Below are 26,220 nucleotides of genomic sequence, written 5' to 3' on the forward strand. Positions count from 1 at the left end.
CATGAGTCAACACAGTCGACCAATTGTTTTACAAGTTCTCAGGTTTTTAATGCTTGACCTTAATATTTAGTGTATTTGTGTGTACTGGTAATATGTAGTAATTTGTATGTACATAATTTTTATTCATTTTTTTTCAAAATATGAGTGTACACTCTACTTTTATTACTTTCATAGGAAGCTTATCATTTCAACTTAGGAAAGCTTGATTTAAAACCATTTACATATTTAGAATGTATGCGTGTATTTGAAACTTTTTATTAAAAAGGAACATAAACATTACCAATTTTTCTTCTGTTTTCTTTCCTTCCTTCTTCTAAGACAGTCTGACCATGCAACCCTGGCTGGATCAAGTTGGCCTAGAACTCACAGAGCTCTACCCAACTCTGCTGGGATTACACTTGTACCACTATGCCTAACTTCTTCTTTTCTAACTACCAATCTCTTGAAAAGAAAAAAAAAAGGTAGAGGCTATATTAAATTAGTTCTAAATCGTTGCCATTATTTTGTTCCAAAGGTCTCACAGTGATGATAATGTTACAATTTTTGCTTTATTCTGAAAAAAAAAAAATCAAGTATCTAATGAAGACTGTTGTGAGTATTGTTACCAATGCCCAACTCCTAAGTGGATGAGAGTCACGTGGGAGCAAACGATTCTTTGTGGAAATGTTGAATGGTTTCTGAGACAGGGTTTCATACCACCCAGCAAACCTCCAACCAGCTACGAGGCGTAGAAAGGGGGCCTTGAGTTCCTCAGCCACTTGCTGCCACCTCCCAGGTGCCGGGATCTCAGACAAGTGTAACTCCTCTAGGTTCTAAACAATTGTCACCAAATCTGTGCCTACTTTGCCAACAGGAACGAACCCCAAACCCTTCTTAACAGCGAGGTCACTTCTCCCATGGAATGCACGTGAGAGGTGGTACTGGGGAACAATTTTTGGATGGCCATTTTCTTCAGTAAATTGCTTTTTCTTTGCCCTTTTCAACAAATACGCAAGGCTAATCACTGCTTTCTCTTTGCTGTGGGGCCATTCCTTTCCCAGCCCAGCCTCTTCTCCACGACAAAGAGAACTAGGTGCTTTCAGAGTTCACATCTTGAAACTCTGGCTTCTTACAGGTCAATAACATAATAACAATAACAATAACAACAGCTGGAGGGGCTGTTCGAGTGGGACGCTTGCTGCCTCCACTCCAGACTGGGTGTCTGGGTTGGGCCCTAGAGGACCTGTGCTGTCTGTGGAGCACGAGGAAGAACTGAGTCAACACACTCATCAGTTTGGAAACTCAGATTTGTCAACAAGAGAATGGAATTAAGAGCGGAGAGTTTCCTATTTTGGCAACATTTGCCTCAAGACTGGGGTTATATACAGATGAATTTAACTGAACAATTTATCTAGCCACGTAAGAAAACCAAAGCTCATTTAATACTTTTCCCCCCTCCCATTATTGGTAGCAGATAGTATTTCAGGAAGTTGCAATGAAGTGAGCACATAGTTGCTTTACCCAAGGAACTTCGCAACTGGTCTTCCTTATTCCTTGAAGTTTCTTCGACAATAGAAAATACTCCTCCGAAGCAGATGAACAGCTCTGCTCTGAGGATGGAGTGCTAATATTCAAGAGTTACTGATAGATTAGAATCTCTATCTTGTTCTTACTTAGCAAGCAAGAACCCCCCATAATATTTTTAGTAAAAGTAACACCAATACCACAACAGAATAAGCAAAAGGCATTAATTGAAAGAAAACTAGAAAACTACGCAATGATGTGTGGACAAAGTCTGGTGTCATTAATAATAATCAGATGAGTTCAAACTAAAACAAATTTTGGGGGGACATTTGTGGTGCTGGGGACTGAACCTCAGGCCTCACATGAGGCGAGCAGGTGCTCCACTATGTTACCCAAACAGATCAAAACCGTTAACTTTAAAAATTCCCTGTTGGACTGGATGGGGGTGGCCCATTTCTTTAATCCCATCACTCAGGAGGTAGAAGCAGGAGAATCTCTGTGAATTTGACAGAGTGGCTTCCAGGACAGGCTCCAAAGCTACAGAGAAACCCTGCCTTGAAAAATCAAACAACAACAACAACAACAACGGCAACGACAAAAGATGCGCCCCCCCCCAATTCCCAACTGATGAGGACAGGGTTGGAGACAGTGTAACAAAACATGGTGGAAGACCCCTGTAATTTTAGATTCTGGGAGTCAGAGATAGGAAGATCACTGTAAGTTTGAGTCCAGCTTGTTTTACATAGTGAGTAACAAGCCAGCCAGGGCTATAAAGTGAGACCCTGTCTAAAATTAAATAAAATAAAAATTAAAAAAAGAGAAAAGAAAACTTAAACACATTAATGGAAAGGACTCAGAAAATTAGCAATCAGAAATATGATCAGGGTTGTACTCTTGGGATTCTATCCTAAAGAAGATGAGATGTGCCCAAAAATTGTGTATAGCCACAAATCTTAGTTACACTCTCAGAGAATATCTAAGGACTTCGACAAATACTCAGAATATAGCCAAAAAAGGAAAAGAATCTATGTGTTCTTTATACAAAATATGTGAATATTAATACAAAAGACCCAGGTAAAATTATCCCAATTATTTACTTACACTGTATATAGCAAAAATAATCTTACCTTCTTTGAAATACTCCTCTTTGGAGCAGGAGAGATAGCTCAGGAGTTTAGAACTCTAGCTGCTTTTCCAGAGAACCCAGGTTTGATCCCCAGCCCCCACATGCTGGCTTACAACCAACTATAATGACAGTTCCAGGGGAGTCTGACACCCTCTTTTGGCCTCTGCAGGCATTATAGACATGAGGTATATAGACATACATGCATCAAAACACCCATATACAAAATAAGATAATTTAAAAATGCTTTTCTTTACGTTTATCTTTAGAGTCCATGTGACATTATTTTTACTTTTAATTTCCAATAAGTTTGTTTATTCTTCTTAATAACTATTGTGAAAAATAAAGATATAAACCAATAATAAAGAGTATACAGTGTGAGATCACTGGTATATACAGGGTTCCACTTGGAGGCAATGAAGATGATTCGAAACTGATCTGCAGTGATGATTGGATTGAACACTTGAAATGAGTGATGTGTACAATACAAAAATGATTGCTCAAGGAGTCTGTAAAGATGGCTCAGTGGTTAAGAGCACGAGTGACTCTTCCAGAGGACCAAAGTGAGCTTCCCAGCGCCCATGTCAGGCAGCTCACAATGCCTGTAACTCCAGGGAATCCACCGTCTTTGGCTTTTGTGGGCATTTGCACACATGAACATATGACTGCGCACAAACACACATATACATGGCTTAAAATCAAATGAAGTCTTCAAAGGGAATTACAGCTCAATATCATTTCTATTAAAAAGGTGGCATTTGGGGCTGGGTGTGCAGGCACACGTCTTTATTCCCAGCCCTTGCAAGGCTGCGATTTTGAGGTCAGCCTGGTCTGTAGTGAATTGTAGGCCTGCTCAGGCTACATAGTGAGTCCTTGTCATTAACAAACAAACAAGAAGTAGGGGTTAGGGTGCATGTGGCTCTGTAGTTGTAGTTGAGTGCTTGCCCAGTCTGCCCAAGGCCCTGGGTTCAACCTATAGTGCATGCACTTGTGTGCATATGCATCCCTCTGCACACACACACACACAAGGTACAAAGATGACCTGCACTGACAGAATCTCAAGATTATCACTGTTGGCATCTTTGTGCATAGCCCTCTACACTCATTTCTGCACAGCACACACAGTAGTCTAAAAAACCTCAAGAATTGGGTCACAGAATGCATACCACTTAAGAAAGCATTTTTAATTACAACATGTATAATTTCATAATCAGAAAGTAAAATTGGACCAAACGGTGGTTAGGAGAACCAAATTCTAGCCCCAGCCTTGCCTTAAGTAGTTGTGAAACCTTGAAAAGCTGTGTGTTTCAGGGACTTAACTTTTCCAAGGCTAATAGGCAGGGATGGGATCAGAGGAAGATCTCGGGAAGCTCCCAAGCCCCCTAAGAGGATAACACAGTAAAAATAGTCTTGGGAGTAACAATTTTATTGTAACAGAAAAGACTGTTTATCAAAGGATGACTAGTGAACATCCAGATACAATGTGACATTAATTAAAAACAAAAAGCATAGAAGAGCGTATACTATGTTACCAGTTGTGACAAAGCAAAAGAAAACACATGTAATTGTTCCTATTTCTAGAACGTTTCTGAAAAGATACATGGCAGCTGGCAAGGAGAGGAAACTGGTTCTTTGTGCTTGCTTCACTACAGTCTGTCCTTTTGTCCTTGTGTATGCTCTGTCATTCATTTGCCCATGGGTTTGGGTGTTGTGATTGAACCCAAAGCTTTGAACAAGAGCAAGACGAACACTGTGGTACATCCCAGCCCCTTGAATGATCTTTGCAAACGCCACCAACAAAACAAAACAAACAACAAAACAAAAAAAGAAGACAAAAACCTTGGCAACAAGGCCTATGGATGTCTTGTGTAGCTAGACCTAAAGAATTCACTTCCTGGTGTTAACTCGATTGATCACTTCCCTTTCCATGACTGGTGAGACCCACATGGTTTGGACTTGGTCTGGTGACCTCAGACTTGTCCAGTGGTCATTTCCACCAGCCTTCATCTTACTGGGTCCAAAAGGCTTTCTGGGAGTTCCTGGAAATCTTGAGCTCTTTACTCTCAGAAAGGTCAAATGCAGGAATTCAGCGAAAGTCTGGGATTTCAGAACTGAGAGGTCTCCAAGATGCAGCTGAGCCCTGGCTCCACACCAGAGGAAAAGAGTGGAGGCTCTGAAATCTGAAGTTACTTGCATAAGGTCACATGGCTAGTTCTCCACTATATGTAATTAACCTTAGTAGCTGCTCTCTGGAGTTTCATTCAAAAAAAGTAGGTTAATAAAAAGGAAGTGCCTGCATTTTAGATATGGTTAGAATTGGGGCCACATTAGGCCTTAGAAAATTAATTTGATTTCTTATCTATGACAATGTCTTCGCAGTGCAAACGCTCAGAGAAAAATCAGGAAAAGGAACAGTCTCTAAAAACGAAAAGCCACCTTGATTCAGAGTTCTACCACGCTGAAATTTGAAATGTATTTGCTTAATTTGATGAAGAAATTGATTTGATCTTCCTAACCGCATTTATCCGAGGGACTCATGGGACTGGCTTTTGAAGCCCACATCTAGACAATGAAGCTACATTAACCATAGTTAAGTAAGTTAAAAAAAAAAAAACTCTAGGAACTTCAGCCTTAGGACCTCAGGAAAGACTGAGTGAATCCAGCTGTCAAGGATGCTGGGAAGTCAATCAGGGGGAGTCTGAAATGCCAGCCAAGGTGGCAGAGCCTTGGGAAACAATTTCCTTCTCAAAGAAAGAAAGAGACCTACAAGTAGAGTGTGTGCACACACACACACAGACACACACACGCGCGCGCGCACCCCCCCCCCAAAGCTGAAACCCCAGTGCCGCACCTCCCACTTCAGAAATACGAATCCATATGCATTCTTCAACAGCGGGATTCTGTCCCATGACTGTCAGATCCTTTGAAAATATGTGCATTTCTATTTTTATAATGTTTATTATTTCTGCTTATTAAAGTCTTGCTATAGAATAATTGGAACAGAGAGATCTGGGGGGGAAAAAGGATCAGAAAGCACATTTCTGGTGTATGCAAGGCGTCTCCAGATTGTCAGACAGGGTCTCTGTAGCCCAGGCTTGCCTGTCACTTACCAGGTAGCCCAGACTGATCTCAAACTTGCAGCGATTCTCCTGCCTCAGAGAGAAAGAGACACCCATAAAGACTCAGAGAGAGAGAGGCAGAGACAGAGACAGAGAGAAGAAGGAGGAGGAGGAGGAGGGAGCGAGAGAGACAGACACAGACAGAGAGAGACAGAGAGAAGAAGGAGGAGGAGGAAGGAGCAAGTAAGAGAGAGAGAGAGAGAGAGAGAGAGAGAGAGAGAGAGAGAGAGAGGAAGGAGGGAGCAGAGAAAAGGAAGAGAGGAGGGAGGCACTCACTCAATTTTCTGAAATATTTTTTTGTAGAGTTTAGTGTGTATGTGTGTGTGTGTGTGTGTGTGTGTTGACAGTGTCTTCCCCTGTTGCCCTCCATTGTAATCATTATTATTAATGAGACAGGGTCTCTCTATCTAATACTGACTGTCCTGAAGCTCACTATATAGACCAGGCTGGCCTCAAACTCAGAGAACAGCCTGTCACAGCCTCCCTAGTGCTTGGTTTAAAGGTGTGTGCCACAACCCGCCACACACAAACTTTTTGAACAGGGATCTCTCTGAATCCAAAATTCACCTATTGGCTAGACTGGCTGGCCAATGAGTTCCAAGGATCTTTCTGTCTCTACTGAGCCAGCGCTGGGGTTTCAGGGGCAGCCTCCTGATGTAATGCTGTGATTTAAGCATATGTCCTGATGCTTGCTCAGCAAACCACCCATTGGGTCATCTCCCTCTTGCTCTTTTGTCCTTTGCATCTCTGTGAGAGGGAGAGACAGTTATGGCCTGATGGAGTCAAAATGTATATTTTCAATTTAGAACTCACTGTTGGCATCTCCAAAGTTATAAGATGATGGATATCATTTTAATGAAAACCATTTTTGGTTTGATGCTTATTATTTTCTTAGCATAAATTCTTGAGGTATAACTATAATGTCAAAGGGTATAATTAGTCTTAAGATGTTGATATCACCTAATTATCTCTTATAAATTATTTTTCAGTTTGCAATTTCCTCAGAAACTATTAAATCAATTTTACCAACAGAAACTAAATGCTTAGTTATTGACAAAGGTTATGCAATATTTGCATGGACTATTTTATTTGTTTTGTATTGCCTTTCCTTCAGTATTTATCACTTTATTTATTTGTTTATTTTATAAGGCATGGTCTGTCCATGTAGGTCTGGGAACTCCTTAGGTAGACAAGGCTGGCCTCAAACTCACAGAGATCGTATCTCTATCTCCCAAAAGGAATACTATCCCTACGCCTTGTGGATCTTTTTTCAGTTTCTCCAGTTCTTAAAGGATAAACATTCATGATTCTTACACATAATCACTTTGATTTTTCATCAGATTTGACTTTTAATTAGAGGGTCCATTTTGTTGATTTTAAGTTTTTTGTACATCAAAAAATTTTTAACACTTTTGGATATGCATTGTGAATAATTTCATTGTTTCCCCCTTATTTGATTATTCTTTGAACAATTTTGGGGATGAGTTTTACATAGTGAATTCAAATCAATTATCATTTATTCTATGTTTTCTATTCAGAAAGCTATTTTCTTTCTAAAAATAAGAATTTATTTACTCTTGCTTTCAATTAATTCAAGATTTAAAATAATTTAACTCTTATCTTGGTGGTACTATACATCTATAGTCTAAGTGACTGGGAAAAAGGGGTCCTCTGAGCTCAGAAGTTGTAGAGCAGAGTGATCCCCCACATTCTATTTATTCCTTGTGTAAATATTTCAGAACTGATGATAGCAGACACTAACAGAATTTTTCCAAAGTGCCTCAACAGGGTTTAATAAACAATCTTTCCCCCAAGACATTGTAACATTTTTTTTTTAAACCACAGTTGGCCCCAGGTTATACACTGGTGTATCAGGCAAAATTGTCACAGTGCCCGGCATGGAAAACGGACAGATTCAGGAAGTCCTGTGTGGTACCCACACTTCACTGAGTACAGTAGCTGACCAATAAACTCATATGAAACCCACAACTAATGAGTCACAGAAACAGTTGGAAAATTTAAACAAGCAACAATGTTCTTGATGATTTTCATTGTTCCCATTTGGGAAGGAAGGTGCTAAGTCAGGGTTTTTAGTGGCCACTTTAGCTTGAGGTCCTCTTCTATCTCCCACTGTCAGGATCAAGTCATTTCCATCTTTAGATCACGGCATTAATTTTGTGATTAGTTTTGTCACAACATTAGGACTAAATTTCATATCTCAACACCTTTCAGTTCATGATTCTCCAAAAACAGTTACGATGAAATGGGTCAGTTTTTTCCTCACACTTGAGTCTCGTGGTGTACAGACACCTTTAAAAGACAAAAAAAAAAAAAAAAAAAAAAAATCCTATGGATTGCCAATTATACTATTTTTATTAAACTGTCCCTGCCATTAGAGATACATAACAAAAAGCTGTGGTCCAGAATATGCATGATACTAATTAATTTCTTTAATATGACTTTCTTTTCACACATTGTAATTACAGCAAAGGCACAAATCTCCTGGATTAGGAGATCTTGGATGGGGTGGGGGCAGAAGAGCAAATGCCCTCATTCACGTCTGACAAGAGAATCTGGAGACTCACTGCACCTTGAACCCCACGGAACCCTCAAAGCCCTTTCTCTAGGCAGTGCAAATGCTCACCCGAACTCCAGGGCTCAACTTAAATGAGAACAGTCACTAGCCCAGATATCAGCTAATCTGCATACGTGTGTGACCATCAAAACCGAACGAGACAGGGACAAATTATAAACCTAACGCTTAAAATCACTTTCTTAATGATAGCATCCTGTTGAGTAGAGAGCTGTCTATCCTCATCACAAACAGGATGCTATTGCTAGGAAGGAGGAAGTGGTTTTTGGCTGTTTGTTTTTCTTTTTAGCTGTCTACAAGGATTTTATATGCCCACCACTGACTCAACAGACTATCAAAATCTGTTCCTTGCTTCAACCAGTAGCCTTGATTTTTCTTCTAGAATCCTTTAGAAGCTGAGCTGCAGCACACTGTCAGGATCTTTCCCAACGCTTCCTGTCCAGGAGCATCTCGCCAGCATTATTTGAGAGAATTGTTTTGGGAAGTTGGTAAGCCTAACAAAACTGATGTCTGCTCGATGCATTTAAATAAAACATGTTCTTCTATCCCAACACAAAATGTAAACTCTGGAACCAACAGGAAATGGCTTCGAGATACAAATGACTCAATTCAGCTATCTAAATATTTTAAATGAAAAGAATTAAAAACATTACAATTTCTGGCAAGTATCCTTTACAACCTCGAGTGCGGAAAGATGTGGTTATTACTAGTACGATTAAAAAGCTTAACTATAAAAGTGAAGCCGTCTGCAAAAATCTTATGGGATACATTCCCCACATTTTATAGAAAAATAGCATACAGGACTCTTAGGTTGCTCAAGACCCTATTTCCTAATAGTTTTTGAAATCTGTTGACTTTTAGAAATGAACATGTTGATCTGGGCGTAAAGGAGGAGGATATGCAGAAAACAGAGAAGGCGCCAATTCACAATGCAGCCGGCAGTTAATTAAGAGGAGTTGGGCTCCCTGAAACATATGACTGAGATTGGAGAAGCTTAGACTGACAGAAGATTTATTTCCTCCAAGTTGCTCTAAGGGTGTGATTTCTCTATTTCTCTATTTCTCTCTCTCTCTCTCTCTCTCTCTCTCTCTCTCTCTCTCTCTCTCTTCACTAGGGTTAAATCAGTGGGTTGGCTCTTGGGGTGGAGGAGGCAGTGATTTCCCACAGAGCCCTTTTGTACTCCAGAGACATCTGCTTGTCGCTATTGGGATGGGAGAGGTGTCCTATGGAATCTGAGGAGTACTAGTCAAGGATGCTGCTAAATATATTTCAACATGCAGAATGGCAAACCAGTTATCCAGCTCAAAGTACCAACAGTCCCAACGTTGAGAACTCCTGGAAGCAGGTCCCTATGCCAGAGGGCTTCGCCCTATGTGCACAGGGCTTGTGAGAAGTTGTATCTATGTCTGCTCTCTTATCTTACCTATACGTACGTACACATAAAGTACAGTACAAGGCCACAAGTACTACACAGAATCCTCCCATACAACCTCATAGAACTCCGCGTAGTCACAGGAGAGCTGTTAGAAGGTCTTGAGCTAGCCACAGGAAGAACACAAAGCAGGCCAAGCTCCCTCGATTCACCTATCAGCAAGCCCTTATTAAACTAAATTCACACGCACAACCAGGCATGATGATATACGACAACCAACCAAACCCCCTCGCTGCCTGACCTCCTGGAGGGGACTGTAAACATTTGGAGGACTAAAAGCCTATACCAGCTTGAAGAGGTAGCTGCATTGGAGCCTCACAACCGCTGCCTGTCATTTCCCCCTCTTCAGTTAAAAGTGTGTTCAAGGTCAAACAGTGAGGACTGACCCTTCAGCTAAATGTCACCGATGGCTCTGTTGCATTGTTTCATTGAGCAGGGATACAGATTGGTAGTCTTGCCTTGATCTGACCTGGAGTTTCCTCTCCTGATCTCCACCAAATACAACTACATGGCCTTTCTAAACACAAACACAAAAGAACCAACAAGCTCCTTGTCTTTTTGCTTACACAATACCTGAAGGCTATTTTCTAGCTGTTCCTTGCACACACATGCCTGTGTTACTAGCACGGCTGCAAACTCCTGCAAAGGCCAGACCTTCCATTTCCTTTGCAACCGTCTGCAGTGCTGCAGCCAGCGACCCAACAAATGCCCTCTGCATGAAGGGACCTGTAGGGATAAAAAAATACTTCATGGTTTTCCCATTTATTGGTGTCACGATTTTACTTTGCTTTGTGAGAGGATTGTACATTATAAGCTTCTAGAGGGCAAATAAAATGGTTTGGTGCTTCCACACACTAAGCGGGCACCATGTAAAATTTGATCCTTGCATGCCTTTTTTTTTTTTTTTTTTTGAAGCTCCAGATAATATTAGCACACTGGGGTGTTTTTGTGTATCTAAGGACCGAGGTTGTCAGTCTCTCTGCGGCGGGGAATGTTCCTTCCTTCCCACTGTAAGCTCCCATGGCGCCTAGGACAGGGCGGGATTATTGCAGAAGCCCCCTTCCCCCGCGACTTGCTTTTTATTATTACCAAGGAAGCAGACTGCGAAAATGGCAAACGCTTGCATAACCCCAGACCCTGCGAGGAAATGAGCAGGGTGGAAGGGGAACAGCAGGCAGGGCAGCGATGGCCTGGTCAAGGCGGAGCACTGAACACCCACCCCTCCGCCTGACAGGCAGGATTGGAGATGGAGTGCACGAGCCCCCGCAGTCCCCGGCAGGCTGCCTGCCGCTCGTCCGCCCCGCGCCCCGGGAGCTGTCCAGACGGCCCCGCCCGCGCCTACCTGGCCGCTCCCCGCGCCGCACTCCCCCCCCCCCCCCCTGCGTCCCGCCAGCCCTGCTGGTAGCAGCCCGCAGCCCGGGCGGCCTGAGGGGTCGGGGGTCGGGCGACAGGCGAGCGCGGCTAGGCTGGCGGGCTCCCCGGGGCCGGGCGCCTGCAGGGGGCGCGAGGAGCGCCCCGCCCCGCCGCCGGCCCTCTCCCTCCCGGCTCCCTGGATCCGCGCCGGGAGGAAATGATGTGTTGCTGCCTGGTTAATCACAGCTCCAGACACTCATTGGCCGAGCGCTCCGCAGCCACTTCCTCCTCCTCCTCCTCCCGCTCCAGCTCCCGGTCGCCGCCGCCGCCGCCGCCCCCAAGCGCTGGGGGAACTTTGCTGCCGCCGGCTCCCCGCCGCCCCCGGCCGAGCCCCGCGTCGCCGCAAGTTTCCTCCGCCCTCCTCCCCGCCCTCCGCCTCCCGCCCCGCGCCAGTCGTCTTCCCAGCTCCAGCCCTCTCCCTGCCGCCAGCCTGCGTGCGCCCCGGCCCCGTGGCTGCCAGGCTCCCGCCCCGTGCCTCGCCGCGCTCCGCCGCCGCCGCCGCCGCCGCCGCCGCCGCCGCCGCCGCTGTCGCTGCCGCCGGGGCCACCCGCCCGCGGCCCGCGGAGTTCCGGGCTCCTCGCCGGCTGCAGCGCCCCGCCCCGCCCCGCGCCTCCCGCGCCGCCTTGCAGCGCCCCGCCGCCTCGCGCTCTCCGCCTCCCCGGGTTCAGCACCCGGCCGCCGCTGGACCAGAGGTGAGGACAGGTCGCTGGCCGCGCCGCCGGAACCGGGAGGATCGAAGGAGGAGGAGGAGGGAACCTAGCTGGAGGCGAAGCCGGGATCGGGGGTGGAGGGTGGGCGTCTCGGTGCCTCCCCCTCGCTTTCATTCTTTCTCCGGCAAGCTGCGTGCCCTCTCGACAGGGGGAAGCCGCGGCGGAACGAAACTGTCTTGCTAAGGGCCTCGGCTGCGGGTGGGATCCGGGGAGGGCAGAGGCTTGGAGCTGGGGGCTCGAGTGTGCTCGGGTGTGCGAAGGGTGAACTCCTGCAGGGTGTTCGCCTCGGACTTAAAAATCGATTTGGCCTCCCGGCCCCGGGCTCACCTTCCAAGCTGAGCTTGGCAGACTAAAGAGATTGGCGAGTCACCCCCACCCTCAAAATATCCATCCCTTCCAAGAGGAATTTTCTGCTGGAGAAACAGCCAATAAACTCTGTTCAACTCCCTCCCTCCCTCTGTCCTTCCTAGCTGCAGTTTCAAAAAGCTTCAAAGCCAGGAATGTGGGATTCATCTTGCGATCCCCAGAAGGCAGATGTGGTTACAGATGTTGCACGGTACTTTGCCAAGTTTAAAACCCTTCCTTCAACACTAACCAAAACAACGAGGCTAGAACCTTTAGGCGCCCTGGGGAGAATTGTGGGCCTCTGGGTCACTGCGTGCATGGACTTCCGTCTGGTTCAGAGACTGGCTTGGCTCTGTCCAGTTTGTGCCAGATACGTCTCCCACCCTTCCCTACCTCCCTTTACCCCTGGAGTTCTGAACAACCACCCCCTTGCATGGCAGAGGAGTGGTGGAGGAAGCTACTTGAAAAAGAAAAGAAAAGAAAAAAACCCATCCATTTTGTAGCAGAAGAAAAGTGTTGGTTAAAAAGTTGTCATTCATTTGGTGTTTGGAGAGAGGCAGACTGTAATGCGGTGGATTTGTTCCCTTTATTGGCTTTTTCTGCTTTGCGGTTTGGGTGAATGGTATGAGATGATGGGAACTATCTCTGATCCCACACATGTTTAATATAATTGTATGTATAAGTATTTACGTTTGCTTAGCTATGTCATTTTTGAAAAAAAAAAAAAGATAAATCCCCAAATTGAGACCTAACCCAGTGAGTTTAAAGAATCCTGTTCCTGAGAGGCAGACTGCTCTGACAGCCCAAGGGAAGGCGGTGGCAAAAAATAGACACCACCTCCCTTTTCCCCAAAAAATTCTTCCTGGAAAGGTGGTGTTAAGAAACTTCAGAGATGGGCTGATCCAAGTGGCGGGCCTTAAATGGAAACACTATAGTATGTCCTGGCACTAGTCTCTGGAGGTGGGTTGCTGGCCGGGGGCCCAGGCTTGGGCAGGCGGCAGACACTAGACTGGTGCTGACCTCAGACACTGCCTTGCCATGCTGATCTACAGTTGGCACACTGCTTAAGTATGAAACCCAGGCCTCACCCATGGCACTCCTGGAGACAAGTGCGGTCACGAGGTTATTTTAAGTCTGGATAGGCTCTGGATTACCATGCAAAGATCCAGCCCCTTGTTCTGTGATTCGGTTACTTTTGTTTTCTGTCCCGGGGCTGATGAATGGAAGGAAGCCTTCTGTGGTAGAGCTGCGGGGCCTTAGGTTGCTGTTGCTTTGTAATGGGCCATAGCATCTCTGCTGCCATTGTATATGTGAATCCTTCCGAGGTGACGAGTGACTGAGGAGATAAACCCTGGCTAGACGACGGAGATCAAGGACCGGCATGGGCATGCGCTGGCTTTGTGCTCTCTCTTTCCACTGTGTCGCTGAGTTTTGCTGGAAACAGAGCGTGGTTTTTTTTTTTTAGATCAAACTTGATTGAGATAATAGTCTTACAACTTTTGCGCGTTGGACTAAAAGTGATCACTTGAATCTGAATAAGTTTCTTGTAATTGCTAAGTAATTACAGAGAATATTAAGGATGCGGAGTTAAAATGCCATATTCAGGAATGTAATGCGTTTCAGGAGTGAGGAACTTAATTTGATTAATAGCATTGTAATGAATGCCCTCCCCTCCAGACTGGTAATTTACTGAGTTTTCTCTCTGAACTCAGGCAACGGGTGACAGTGGCTGAGTTGGTAAATAGAGGGTATCTTACCCACGCTTCTGCTCTTCCTAAGGCTGTACTGCGATTTGGTCACGACAGGCTTCTAGGTATTCCTTTAGGTTGGATGGAGTCGTCAGTGAGTCGAGGGAGAGACAGGACAGAAATGGATTTGAAAAATGATCTTGCTCTCCAAGGTCACAAAGTAAAGAAAGAATCAATGCTGGGACCTGATCGCTCCTCTGTGGCTTCCTTGACTTGTTGTTGGGTTCTTCTATCACGATTCATTCTCATGTGATCGAATCTCATGACCAGCTCACCAGGGATTATGGAGAAGCAAAGTATGAGGGGGGGGGGCAAACCCTTTGATATGTTCATGTAGAGTTAAAGATAGGATGAAGGGATGTGCCGAGTATGAGCCATGCAGCATGCCCGCCTCCGTATGAACACTTTGCACGCTTTCCCTTGTGCGCTTCTCCTGCAGGAACCCGAGGCTCGGCAGATTTAGGCTGAGGAGTTCCTATTTGACTCCATAACTCCTGGGACTCCAGAACACATGGCCCAGGCTCTTGTCGCCAGTGCTTGTCAAACTTTTTTTTTTTTTTCCAGCAGCAGCTCATTGTCACTTAACTTAATTATTTCATATCGTGCTTCTTCGGTTTTAGATTTATTTATTTATTTTTTATTTTACGTTATTGGTGTTTTGCCTGCGTGTATGTCCGTATACCTCAAGCAGTGTCTGTGCAGGCCAGAAGAGGGTGTTGGATCCTCTGAAACTGGAGTTATGAACCCTTGCTAGCTGCCGTGTAGATGCTGGGAATCGAACCTGGGTACTTTGGAAGAGCGGCCAGTGCTCTTAGCTTCTAAGGCAATCTCTCCAGCCCCCTTTAATATTTTTCTTTCCCAATAATTTAAAAACACCATCTTTTAAGAAGCAGCCAGCTCTTGGATTAGGGAACAAGGCAATCATGAAGATAGAATCGACTTATACTGAGCCCTCAAATGCAAGGCGGTGGTTACGTGTATCTGTGCTGCAGGGACCTGGGGTAAGGGCAAAGAAGGTCACACTATTGGTGACATTCAGATATTTTGATTGGGAATCGAGTTCATGGGTGCTGATTTTAGTTTTACACCTCATAAGCTACATACATGCTACATTTTTTTTCTCTGTGAAACGATAAAGAAAATTAAACATAGTAATTAGCATAATGATTACTTGGGGGATTACTTCACTGCACTTTGCTGACTGTAGCCCCTAGCTTGCTTCCTTGCATGAAGGAGACACCTTTACTATTGGCTGGTTGACAAAACCATGGGTAATCATTTAAAGCTGATGAGTAAAGTTGAGAGTATTGCCCCTTGTCTGTTTTCCGCTTCTTCTGCCCTCATTCACGGTATCATGAGTGCCGGGACAGCCCGGGCTTTGCAGGGGTTTCTCCTGCGAGGCCTGGGCTGCGCTGCAGCTGGCCCTTTTCAGCGTCACCTTGGGTTGTATATCTCGTCTCCAGGATGGGGCCCAGAATGGAGTCACAAAGCGTTTTTGTGCTTGTGTGTCTAGCGGTGAAGCGAAGTGACTGCTCGGGACTGGAGTGCTGTGGAAGGGGGAGCAGTGCCTGGGGAAAGTGTTAGCAGTGTTAAGTTGGGGAGGCTGGGCAGTGAAGGATTTTAATTGGAACCCACAGCCTCCTGTGTTATTTTCCCAAGCAAGTTTTGGGCACTGTGGCTTTATTCCTGGAAATGAGGATTTGGAATTAGGTTTCCTGGTACCGAATGCCTTCTTTGATCTTTTGGAATGAAAACTCGGTGTTTTTTTCCCCCGTCCCTGTGGCCAGTTCTAGCTTAGAAGATCCGAAGGAAAGATTGACCTCTTTTTTTTTTTTAAGCCATTTTTGATAGTCCTGCTAGTTTAAGAATCAGAAGCACAGGGGCCTGGAGAGATGGTTCAATGTTGAGAGCACTGACTACTCTTCCAGAGGACCTGAGTTCAATTCCCAGCACCCACATGGCAGCTCACAACTGTCTGTAACTCCAGTTCCAGGGGACCCAGCATTCAGGACAAAACACCAGTGCGCATTAAAGAAAAAAACAATCAGAAACCCCACACTAGGTTTGGTCTGTTGCAAAGTACAGTCTAATAAAAACCTCTGTCAGAAAAAGCTTCATGGAATTGGTTTGGCTGGTGCATCCTGGCTTTTAGTTGAGATGGAAGGTGGTTTTACGCCTACCCCCACCCCAGCTAACTAATAAGAGACCCATCAGGATAAAAAGAAAAAGGGAGGCTGCTGTGGTAGCCTAGTGGTTCAAGTCCCTGCATCACCAATGGGGGCCAGGGAAGACAAGGAGACGAAAACTCAGCTTCCTTGATAAAAATGAACACACACGTCCACCCTCCCCACTCTCCACAACTGCCCTCCCAGGCAGGGTTGGGAATCTGAGCCTGTTTGTGAGGATCTTCCCAGGTCCTGAGAGCTCTGCTTGCCAGTTTCCACTGCTTCATTGTTTGACTTCGGGGTTTTCGGTCCCAGACCAACATTCCACTTTGCCCATTAGGGTTGCTTCACTGTTTACTCTGGGTGCTTGGCCTTTATTTCAGTGACTGGGAAAGCCATTTCAGATTCCGCTCTTTCTAAGTTCTTTTTTTTTTGTTTTTTGTTTTTTGTTTTTTGTTTTTTGTTTTTCGAGACAGGGTTTCTCTGTGGCTTTGGAGCCTGTCCTGGCACTAGCTCTGTAGACCAGGCTGGTCTCGAACTCACAGAGATCCGCCTGCCTCTGCCTCCCAAGTGCTGGGATTAAAGGCATGCGCCACCATCACTTTCTAAGTTCTGTGCAGATACATATAGTGGCAGAGGGCGAAGTAAGCAGCCATAGCACAGATGTCCTGTCGGGTCTCCGAGGCCAACTCTCCACCCACACCATAAGGACTGACCTTGACTCATCTGACCCTCTCTCACCTTGCCCTTTCTTTGGGGGAAAGTCAGAGAAATCTCACTAAAAGGGAGACTGCGTTCTGATTTTCTCAGCCCTGCTATATTCTAACCATTGTAACAGCCCCCTCTCCTCCTCTTGGGCCTCGATTCATCTCTTCGAGGTATTGACCTGAGAGTTAGTCATTCTTTATTTTATTCTTTCCCTGTGGTTTATTGCCTTTCACTGACTTCAGACCTTTTCAGTTGTCTCACTGGCTTCTCTCAAGACAAGGACTATGTCTTTCTTGTCCTTTGTGTATCTTGTACATCTAACCCGGTACTGGATCAGAAAACCAATACTTTCCTTTAGATAAATTTTAAAGAAGATTCATTTTAGTTTTAACTCTCTCTCTCTCTCTCTCTCTCTCTCTCTCTCTCTCTCTGTATGTGTGTGTATGTGCACATGGGTGCAGTGCCTGCGAAGTCCAGTAGAGGGCATTAGATACTCTGGAGCTGGGTTACAGGTGGTTGTGGGCTGTCTAATGTAGATGCTAGAAACCAAACTTGTAAGAGTACTATATGCTCTTAACTGGTGAGCCAGCTTTCCAACAATATGGAATGTTTTCTTTTTTCTTTTTTTTAAAAATATTTATTTATTTATGTATTCAATATTCTTTCCGTGTGTATGCCTGCAGGCCAGAAGAGGGCACCAGACCCCATTACAGATGGCTGTGAGCCACTATGTGGTTGCTGGGAATTGAACTCAGGACCTCTGGAAGAGCAGTCAGTGCTCTTAACCTCTGAGCCATCTCTCCAGCCCTGGAATGTTTTCTTAATCCTGAGAGGATGAAGGGATGACTGGCTGTTATGGGTGTAAAGGGACCCTGTATTTTAGTAAAGGGGACAGCACAGAGAAGCCAACAATCTTGATACCTGGTCCCTATGCATGGATGGGAAGCAAGTGTGAGGAAAGTACTAGGTGAGGAAAGTGTATTTGGGGCCCCTGCCCTGTTTTTATCTCTGTGATGATGATTAAAAACCCAGGGCCTCACTTCTCCTAATGTGCTTTACGACTGAGTCCCCTCTTTTACTCTTGGCTGTAGCGTGAACGTAGTAAATTCAGCAAATATTTATTTATTTATTTTTAATGTTTTATTTTAAACAATTTATGTGCTTTGGTGTTTTGCCTGTATATATGTCTGTAGGAGGGTGTCTGGTACCCTGGAGCTGGAGTTACAGGCAGTTGTGAGCGACCATGTGAGTGCTGGGAATTGAACCCAGGTCCTCTGGAAGAGCAGCCAGTGCTCTTAACTATTGAACCCCTTCAGTAAATATTTATTGCATTATTTTCAGTGCACATTTCCTTCTCCTCTGTGAAGAGGTAAGGGAGACACTTCTATTCTGGGGAAGAACATTTTCACTCATTTTTTGTTTCTACCACCGCAAGGAATCCTGCATTCATGTGGGACTCAAACGCTGGTTAATCAAGCCCTTTATTCTGATTTTCCTGTAACAAGTGTGTGTTCCCAAAGAATTGGCAGCGAAAACCGAACACTAGACAGTGATTATGTCAGAGGGAAAGAAAGAATGTGAACATGCCAGGCGGTGGTGGCGCACGCCTTTCATCCCAGCACTCTGCGGCAGAGGCAGGCGGATCTCTGTGAGTTCGAGGCCAACCTGGACTATAGAGGGTTACACTGAGAAACCCTGGTTCGGGGGAAAAAAAAATTGTCAAGAAAAAGAATGTCTCCAAGCTTTTTGGAAAATGTATAGATTCCAAAGTAAACTCCTCTTTTACTGCATTTTAGGGGCTGACTTTGAGTGGATGTAACCACAAGGAACTGTTCAACCTGAACACTTGTTGCCTGGGCAGTTTGGTGACCTGTGAAAGCCAGTATTGGCCGTTCGCGGTTACACTGCAGCAAGCTGCCATTGAAAAACAAGATTGCCCTAGGTTTTGCTTCTGCTTTAGCTGATGGAAGAATTATTGATCGAACCACTAAAAACATAACCTTGCGTTTTATAAGAAATAGACCGATGGAATAAAGGGAGGTATGGGGGTTGGTGCTGCTCAGACTGAGATGGGAGAGGTGACGCTGTTTGGAGTGTGCAGCCTGTGGGTGAGGTCTGGAAAGGGTCTCCAGGGGGAAGCGGTTTGGAGCAGAGGGGCGGTTAGGATGATGCTGAAACCCAGGTTCTGAATCTTATTCACCTGTGGGTCTTTCTCAGTGGAAATATCATGTAGTTAGCTACTGTCCTGAGGTAATGCTGGATGTAACCAAGAATGCCAGAGCACTTGAATTGCGTCTCTTTTCTTGGTTCCAAGGACATAGACTAGACAGTTAGACCTAGGAATAGTGCGTAGGGGAAAAGAGGTCAGGCGGTGGCTGTCCAGAGTGACTTTTTTTTTTGGTAGGAAAAATGGTGAGGGACAAATGAACTCAATGTTATTATTATTATTATTATTATTATTATTATTATTATCTTTTATGTGGTTTTTCAACGGGAAGGATCTGAGCCATTGTGGGCAACAGGGGCTGGAACAAGTATCTTCCCAGTGCGGTCTAGAGAGAAATGGAGCGGCTCGTTCTGGAGATAGAACATTAGGTAAACATAAACGTTCGCTGTCAGGGTTTTCAAAAGACTCTTGACTCACAGGGAAACGTTTTCCATTATGGTCTGGGACACACACACTTCTGCACGTGCATATTAGTAACGAAGCCGAGTTACGGCATTCACTAGACTATATTGTAATTCTTTCTAATTTCTATTTAGTTTTTATTTAAAAATTCTGATCTCTATCTACTAAATTGATTTCAAAACTTGCTAATGGTTCCTAATCAGCAGTTAGGGAAAAAAAGTGTTCTGTTCCAGGTATTGTGGAAATTAGCCTTAATTTGTTTATTGAATAGTTGCTAATGTGAATTAGTATTTTGTCAGTTTTTTTTTTGGCATGAATTTTAGTCATTCCACAGAAAGCGTCCACCTCTCTCCTTCTCCCACCATTTTCTTTTCTTAGTGCAAGAATTTTTGCCTTTTTTTTAAATCATTTGAAAAGGGCTCATGTGGGACTTGCTGAGCCCCACCAACAGCCAAGATGGGGGCTGATTCATTTGAGCTGGGCAGGGGCCCTCGGCTCTCTGTTTATGGAGATTATTATTTAAATAAGGTGGTTTCTTTCAGTTGAAGAGGCAAACCGGGGTACCTACCTGCTCACACCAAAAAGATGGGAATGAAATTTGGACGATGACGCCATCGTGTATTACTCAAAAAACGAAAACGAAAGGTTAACTGTTGGCATAAACAGTTCACCCGTTGTCATTGTCTTTCTTAGTAAAATTTGCTGCATTCTTGCGTCGTCTTCTTCTTTTGCCTCTTCGGTCTTCATTTATTGAATGTTCATCACGTCTTCCCATACTTGGGCTGAGCATGAAGCCCAATAAATCCAATTAGACATGCAGGAATTTTGGAGGGGAGTTACGCATCTCCTGTAAGAGGCAGACTAACTATCTTGGTCAGAAGGTCTAGAGAGAGAAGAGGGGCCCAGCACCATTGAGGAGGTGGCTGCTGTTTGGCCAACCTTGGAAATGGGTGTCATTTACGTTATCATCATGACAGGTTTGTGTATAGCTGTGAGATGGGTAGCCTTCTGGAGATATGTTCTGGTTCTAGTGAAGAGGAGGTAGTCGGTGTGCTGTGGGAGCCAGGGGGAAGACAGTGTTGACCGGACACATTTTCAGTCATTGGATTGGATTTTACATCTTGGCATTCCTCAGGAGAACATCCAAAACATGGGAAAACAGGAAGGTGTAGTCCCCGTAATGTACCTTGACTGTGTGGAGTATGCAAGGTGAAAGAAAGAAGTAAGGGTAATGTTAGGTACCTTGTGATTTCCTGGGATACGGGGAAAGCAGGCCTGGGGCTGTGGCTATGGGAGAGTTGATAGTGCTGTCTAGCATGTACAAAACCCTGGGTTTGATCTCTAGCACTGCCTAAGCCAGATGTACTGGTCAGCACTTGGAATTCCAGCACTTGAGAGGTGGAGGAGGACCAGAAGTTGTAGTAGTCCTCAACTACAGAGGGAGTTCGAGGCCAGCCTGTCTTAAGAAGTTAAAAGGAATCTGGTCCTGAGCAAGCCATCCTGTGTTAGCTCATTGAATACTCTTATCCACTTGAAGTAGCTTCTTCCGCTAGACCCACTCTGCAGAGGAGAGACTGAAACCCGAGTGACACGACCCCCCCCCCCCCCCCCCCGTTGTTGCAGGTAAGACTAGAAGTAGAAACTCCTAGTCCCCAGGCTAGTGTGCCTTAGAGTTACGTTATGGTTGGTACTGCATTTTAAACATTTCTTAAAAGGTTGCCATTATTGAAGATGAGGACATTTCCCACTGAAATAGCCCAACTTCCATTCGTTCTTGTGACTCGCGATACTGGTAACCCCTTGACCCTGTTCCTGGAGGAAGCCGCGAGAGCTACTTGTGGTTGTCTGAAGGGTCATGGGTTCTGAGTTTGCCTCTGTCTCAGCTCACCCTGTTTTCTTCTAGACGCTGATGTCCGCTAATAGTTGCTTCTTATCCCCTGTTCTTGCGCTGGGGTTTTAAGACCTCCCTAATATGCCTTGTTTCTCCTAAACTAATTGCACTGTCCCTGTGGCTGTGTGTGCTTGAGACCCTCACGCTGTTGGCCTCTAGGGGATTTGTTTGGTAGGGAGGATTTATTTCTCAGAAGCCAGGAAGAAGCAATAATACTAGATGGAACAGGTTTTTGGTTTGGGGCTGGAGACAGAGTTTGTTGGATAACTCACTTGTGATGAGAAGGAGGGTGGGGCTGGGGTAAATGTATCTGACTTGTGGAAATTGCATGGCTGGGGTGATGGTGTTGATCTTAAAGCATGAAGCTGGCAAGAGGAGCTTGTTTGGAAAGGGATGAGGTTGCTGGGAGAGCAAGGGCACCGGAGAGTAGTTTTCTTTCGGTCCTGTGAGAAGTTGGGGATATAGCATTAGAATCCTGGAGGTGAAGATTTGGGGCTTTGGCTTTTATTTTGATTGGATCTGTGTTCCTGCTTGGTGAGAGGATGAATGTGGGGGCGGCCCCTTTTGGGAATGGGGAGAGGTGGCTCAGAGCAGTCCTTGACAAAATGGACCCCGGGGCAAACAGTTCAGAGTTTCTTATTGACTTTTTGGGGTTAAGCGTCATTCTCCCAGATGAATTAAATGTTTATCCTAAGGAAGGAATAAACTCAGCCGTTCCACTTCTCCACATGGGAACTGATAAGCGTCTTTTCATAGACTCAGAAGCAGGTGGCCGCTGTCTTTGATAGATGACGACATCTGTAAGTTACACGCATGCTTTCCTTAGGTGAAACTGAGTCTGTGACTTGAAGTTTTTATTTAAAAATATTTATTTATCTTTGTATCATAGGTCATAGAAGAAGAGCCTATTGAGTCCCAAGATGGGGGAAATTGCCAGAGGGTTATGACTCTCTGCTGAGGTTTTATTCTGGCTAAGAATGGAATGTTCCTTGACCAATTCAGATGAATCCATACCTCCACCTCCACTCCCTTTGCTTCGGATTCCATCCAGGTTATTGTTTCTTGACTAGCTGGGTCCACCTCCGCTGCGTGGTCTTCTCCACCTGGTTGCCTTTAGATCTCCCAAAGGTCTGGACATTCTGTCTACAGGTGGGGTGATTCTTGCTCAGACGTGGGTGCTGCTCATGGAAACCTTCCAGGAATTCACTCCTTTTCTTCTCATAGATTTGCAACTCCTTTCGGGGACATGCAGCTCTGGCTTTTAAAAATTCAAGTTAACTTTTTTTTTTTTTTAAACTCACATGCATCTTTATCTCACATGTATACATTCCAGGCATTCCTGAACACGGGTTTCCTTGGGTTTGGTTAATACTTGTGCTTTTGGCCCTGTACACTGTGCACGGGATGCATGTACGTGTTACAAAACAGGAAGGAAAAGAGAACCCCGGAAGTGTTTTGTACTTCCATCTTCTGTTTTCCGTTATTAAAAAAAAGGCATCAGTAAGAGGAATTGTTGCAGCTCAGTTCAGGTGTGCTTGTTTAGCATAGGGAAGACCCCAGCTTTAATCCCCAGCATCAAAAAGAAGAAGAAAAAAAATCCAAGTTCGCCATTTTCTCAGTGTTAGCATTTAATTATTTAATTATATTTGCAGTCTTATACTAATGGTGGCTTGTTTATTAGATACAGAATTTTACCATGGTTCCCAGGATGGCTCAGGGTTCCTGGAGTCAAGCAGTCATTTTGCCTTAACCTCCCAGGTAGCAGGAACTCCAGGTGTCCGCCACCGTTCTGACAGTGAATGTTTTTGTTTCTATGTGTGCTGTTCTTTGTACAAATTTCAGTTCTGTACCTGTTTTTTTTTTTTTTGCTTTTGTTTTAACTAGTCTTGGAAAACTTCTCTGTTAATATGGACAAAGTTGCCTTCTTATTTACTTGCAGTACTGAGGGCCTCACTTACCCTGCGTGTGCTAGGTGAGCACATCTCTGCATCGCCTCTTTTACTTTGGATCGCCTTGTATTATGTCCTATAATTTATGTGATAGTTCTTTCAGTGTTTGCTTTAGACAATCTTGTACACTGTAGCATTGCCGTGACTGTGTATGCAGTCTTGCATTGACTGTGTCTATGTTTGCAATAGTCCCCCCATTATCCATGGCTTTGCTTCCTGCTCTCAGTTGTCAGTGCTCAACTGTGGTCCGAAAATATTTCATGAAGAGTTCTAGAAATAGTTCGTAAGTTTAAAATAACTTTTATTATGTGATATCATTTTAATTATTTTGTTTTATTATGACCGTTAATCTTTTCTTCTACGTGGTTTGTAAATTGTGCTTTTGCATAGGCACGTCCATACTAGGGAGAACTGGGGTTCACATACATTTCAGTGCTCTCCATTGTAAGCGCCCACTGGGTGTCTTGGGGTGCCTCCCTTGAGGGTAGGGAGCATCACTAGGGCGTCTCCCTTGAGGGGGGAGCATCACTGCATACTGAACATCTGTGTCTGGACAGCTTGATTTACTAGTTCCTGCACATCTGAGAATAAATACCGATGATTGCTCTTTGCTTTGTAAATTTATCGAGGTAGCAGCGTGCACCACTCTTTTCGTATGTGTTTGGGGAACACAATGCATGGTGAGGATGCAGGGGCCAAGGACCCAGCCCTGTCTGCTTTTGCTGAAAGCCAGTTATGTGGTCAAAGAAAGTAATTTTATTTTCAATGTTTTCCTGTCTGTCAAGAAAGGCAGGAATTATTTAGCGCTGGTTCTTCCTAATGTTAAATAATTCTCTAGTCTCTTTCTCTCTCTCTCTTTTTTTTTTTTTTTTGGTTTTTCCAGTAAGTGGAGTCTGGTGATTTTTTTTCCCTATATAAGTTTAAGTCTGTGAGTAACTGTGGGCATTGGAAGCCTTGCAAACCACAGCTTTACTTTGATTGTTTTAAAGTACCATGTCTGCCTATGTTATGTCAAAAGCGGAGCTTATGTGGCTGATGGCTGAATTTTTTTTTTAAAAAAAAATATTGCGAGTGATAAGTAAGCATTTAGTGACAAAGGAACTCATATAGTCAGCTTTCTATTATCGATCACGAATAGAGACAGTGGGTTTTTATACTTAGGGAAAAAGTTTTATTTTTTAATAGCTTTAAAAAAACTAATAGGCTAGTGATGGGCAGTCCATAAGAAACAGCAAAATTTTATTTATGATTTTGGAGCAGACAAGAGGAGACTGCTTTTGATCATGTTGTAAGATTTAGAAAATACAATATGGTTTATTTCTGAAGCATTTAGTCAGCATTTTTTCCTTGGTGGTGCTGGGTCTGGAACCCAGGGCCTGTATAAGCCAGGGAGAGCTGCAAGGCCGAAGTACATCTTGTAGGGCTTAACCACTAGGACAATCGCTGTGTTTAATAATGCCACGGACACCTTTGCACTAACCAAGCTAGATATATCTAAAATTTTAAACATAGCATGATATAAAATTCATGTTTGTTCTCTGTCCTGGATTTTCCCTTTAGAATTGGTTCCCACAGCCAAGCACTGCATTTGACTCTTTCATTTGATCCACTTGGAATTTTTGGATAGCTAATATAATAAACTTTTTTCTAGAACATTTTTGAGCCCTTGGTTCACCCCCCCCCTTTTTTTTTTTTGGTATTTATTAAACCTCTTTCCATATACAAATTTATTTACTAGCTGTAGGGAAGACAAAACCGAAACAGAGCAGCTTAGGTATTCTCTCGCAGAAATGAAGCTTTATTTGTTTGTAAAACTGAATCCTACGTAGTCTCCTAAAACTATGACTTCAGATGACTGTTTTTGGGTGCATCATACATTTTTGGGGAGACAGGTTCTCTTTATGCAGTCTTAGCAGGCCTGGAACTTGCAGTGAGTGATCCTCCTGCCTCTGCATCCAGTGCCGGGATTATAGGTGTCTGCCATCAGAGCCAGCTCCAGATCATAGTTTGAATTTTCCTTAGTGCCGCTTAGATTGATGGTTATGAAGCTGTGCCGTAAAGGGGGAAATAAGCTCCTAGGGGATACACCGCGACAGTGGCAGCTGCCATCTTCTGTGACATCGTGCCGTGGGTCATGACGATGAGGAGAGACAGTCAGTAAGCACAAATGAGTGGAGTAAATATCAAGACCTGGTGTCACCTCTATAAGGTAGCATTAAAGGTAGCCTCCTTCCTTACAATGGCGATTCGCAACATTGCGACCTTTGCTCCTCTTGAGTAAAATCTACCCTGTCTCTATAGGGTTTTATGCCTACGTGAGGATTTAAACTATGATCTGGTAGCTACACTTTGGAGAGGCTGGCTTTACTTTCACATAGCGCAGGCGCATTTGATTGGTGCGAGTGTCTAATTATAATTATTGACACAGTTCTGATGCTGTTTTAAGTGTGATACGTCTGTGATTTTGATAGCTCCGACTGCCTTGGGCCCGTCGTGGCAGTCTTCACAGAAGGTTGTTTAAGCTTCACGTTGTGGGAGGGCTTCTCAGTGAAGTGGATGCTGGGGGACTTGGAGGAGAATGTGCTTTGTGCCCACTGCGGCTGTCGATTTTCAGTCTGTTACAGGTCAACCTGACGGTTACCTAAGTTTACTTTTCAAGAAAACGGGAAGTCTCATCTTATTTTTTGTGTAGTGGGGGGGGGGGAAGCAAGCAATGGTGTGGGGTTACTCTGTTTTGATTTGACTCCTCAAAGGTGACGGAGACTCTACTTCTGCTGGCCGTCCTAATTATCTGTCTCTAGATCAGCAGACTCTGCGTGCGTGCGTGTGTGTGTGTGTGTGTGTGTGTGTGTGTGTGTGTGTGTGTGTATGTGATGGTCCTTCCTCCCTTTT

The 26,220-nt window shown here is 44.5% G+C and overlaps 1 protein-coding gene across 1 annotated transcript in view; it reads left to right on the forward strand.

Annotated features, from left to right (window-relative positions):
- Positions 1 to 11,416: 11,416 nt before the first annotated feature.
- Positions 11,417 to 26,220, forward strand: part of Acvr1 (activin A receptor type 1) — a 124,441-nt gene continuing 109,637 nt past the window's right edge. Inside the window, exon 1 of the mRNA XM_050122235.1 lies at positions 11,417 to 11,875. The gene's annotated coding sequence lies outside the window, so the exon portion shown is untranslated. The remainder of the gene's footprint in view (positions 11,876 to 26,220) is intronic.

Source organism: Alexandromys fortis, unplaced genomic scaffold, assembly GCF_014885135.2.
Source record: "Alexandromys fortis isolate MF-2015 unplaced genomic scaffold, M_Fortis_MF-2015_v1.1 scaffold_8_9099976_23576923, whole genome shotgun sequence".
NCBI classification, from domain to species: domain Eukaryota; kingdom Metazoa; phylum Chordata; class Mammalia; order Rodentia; family Cricetidae; genus Alexandromys; species Alexandromys fortis.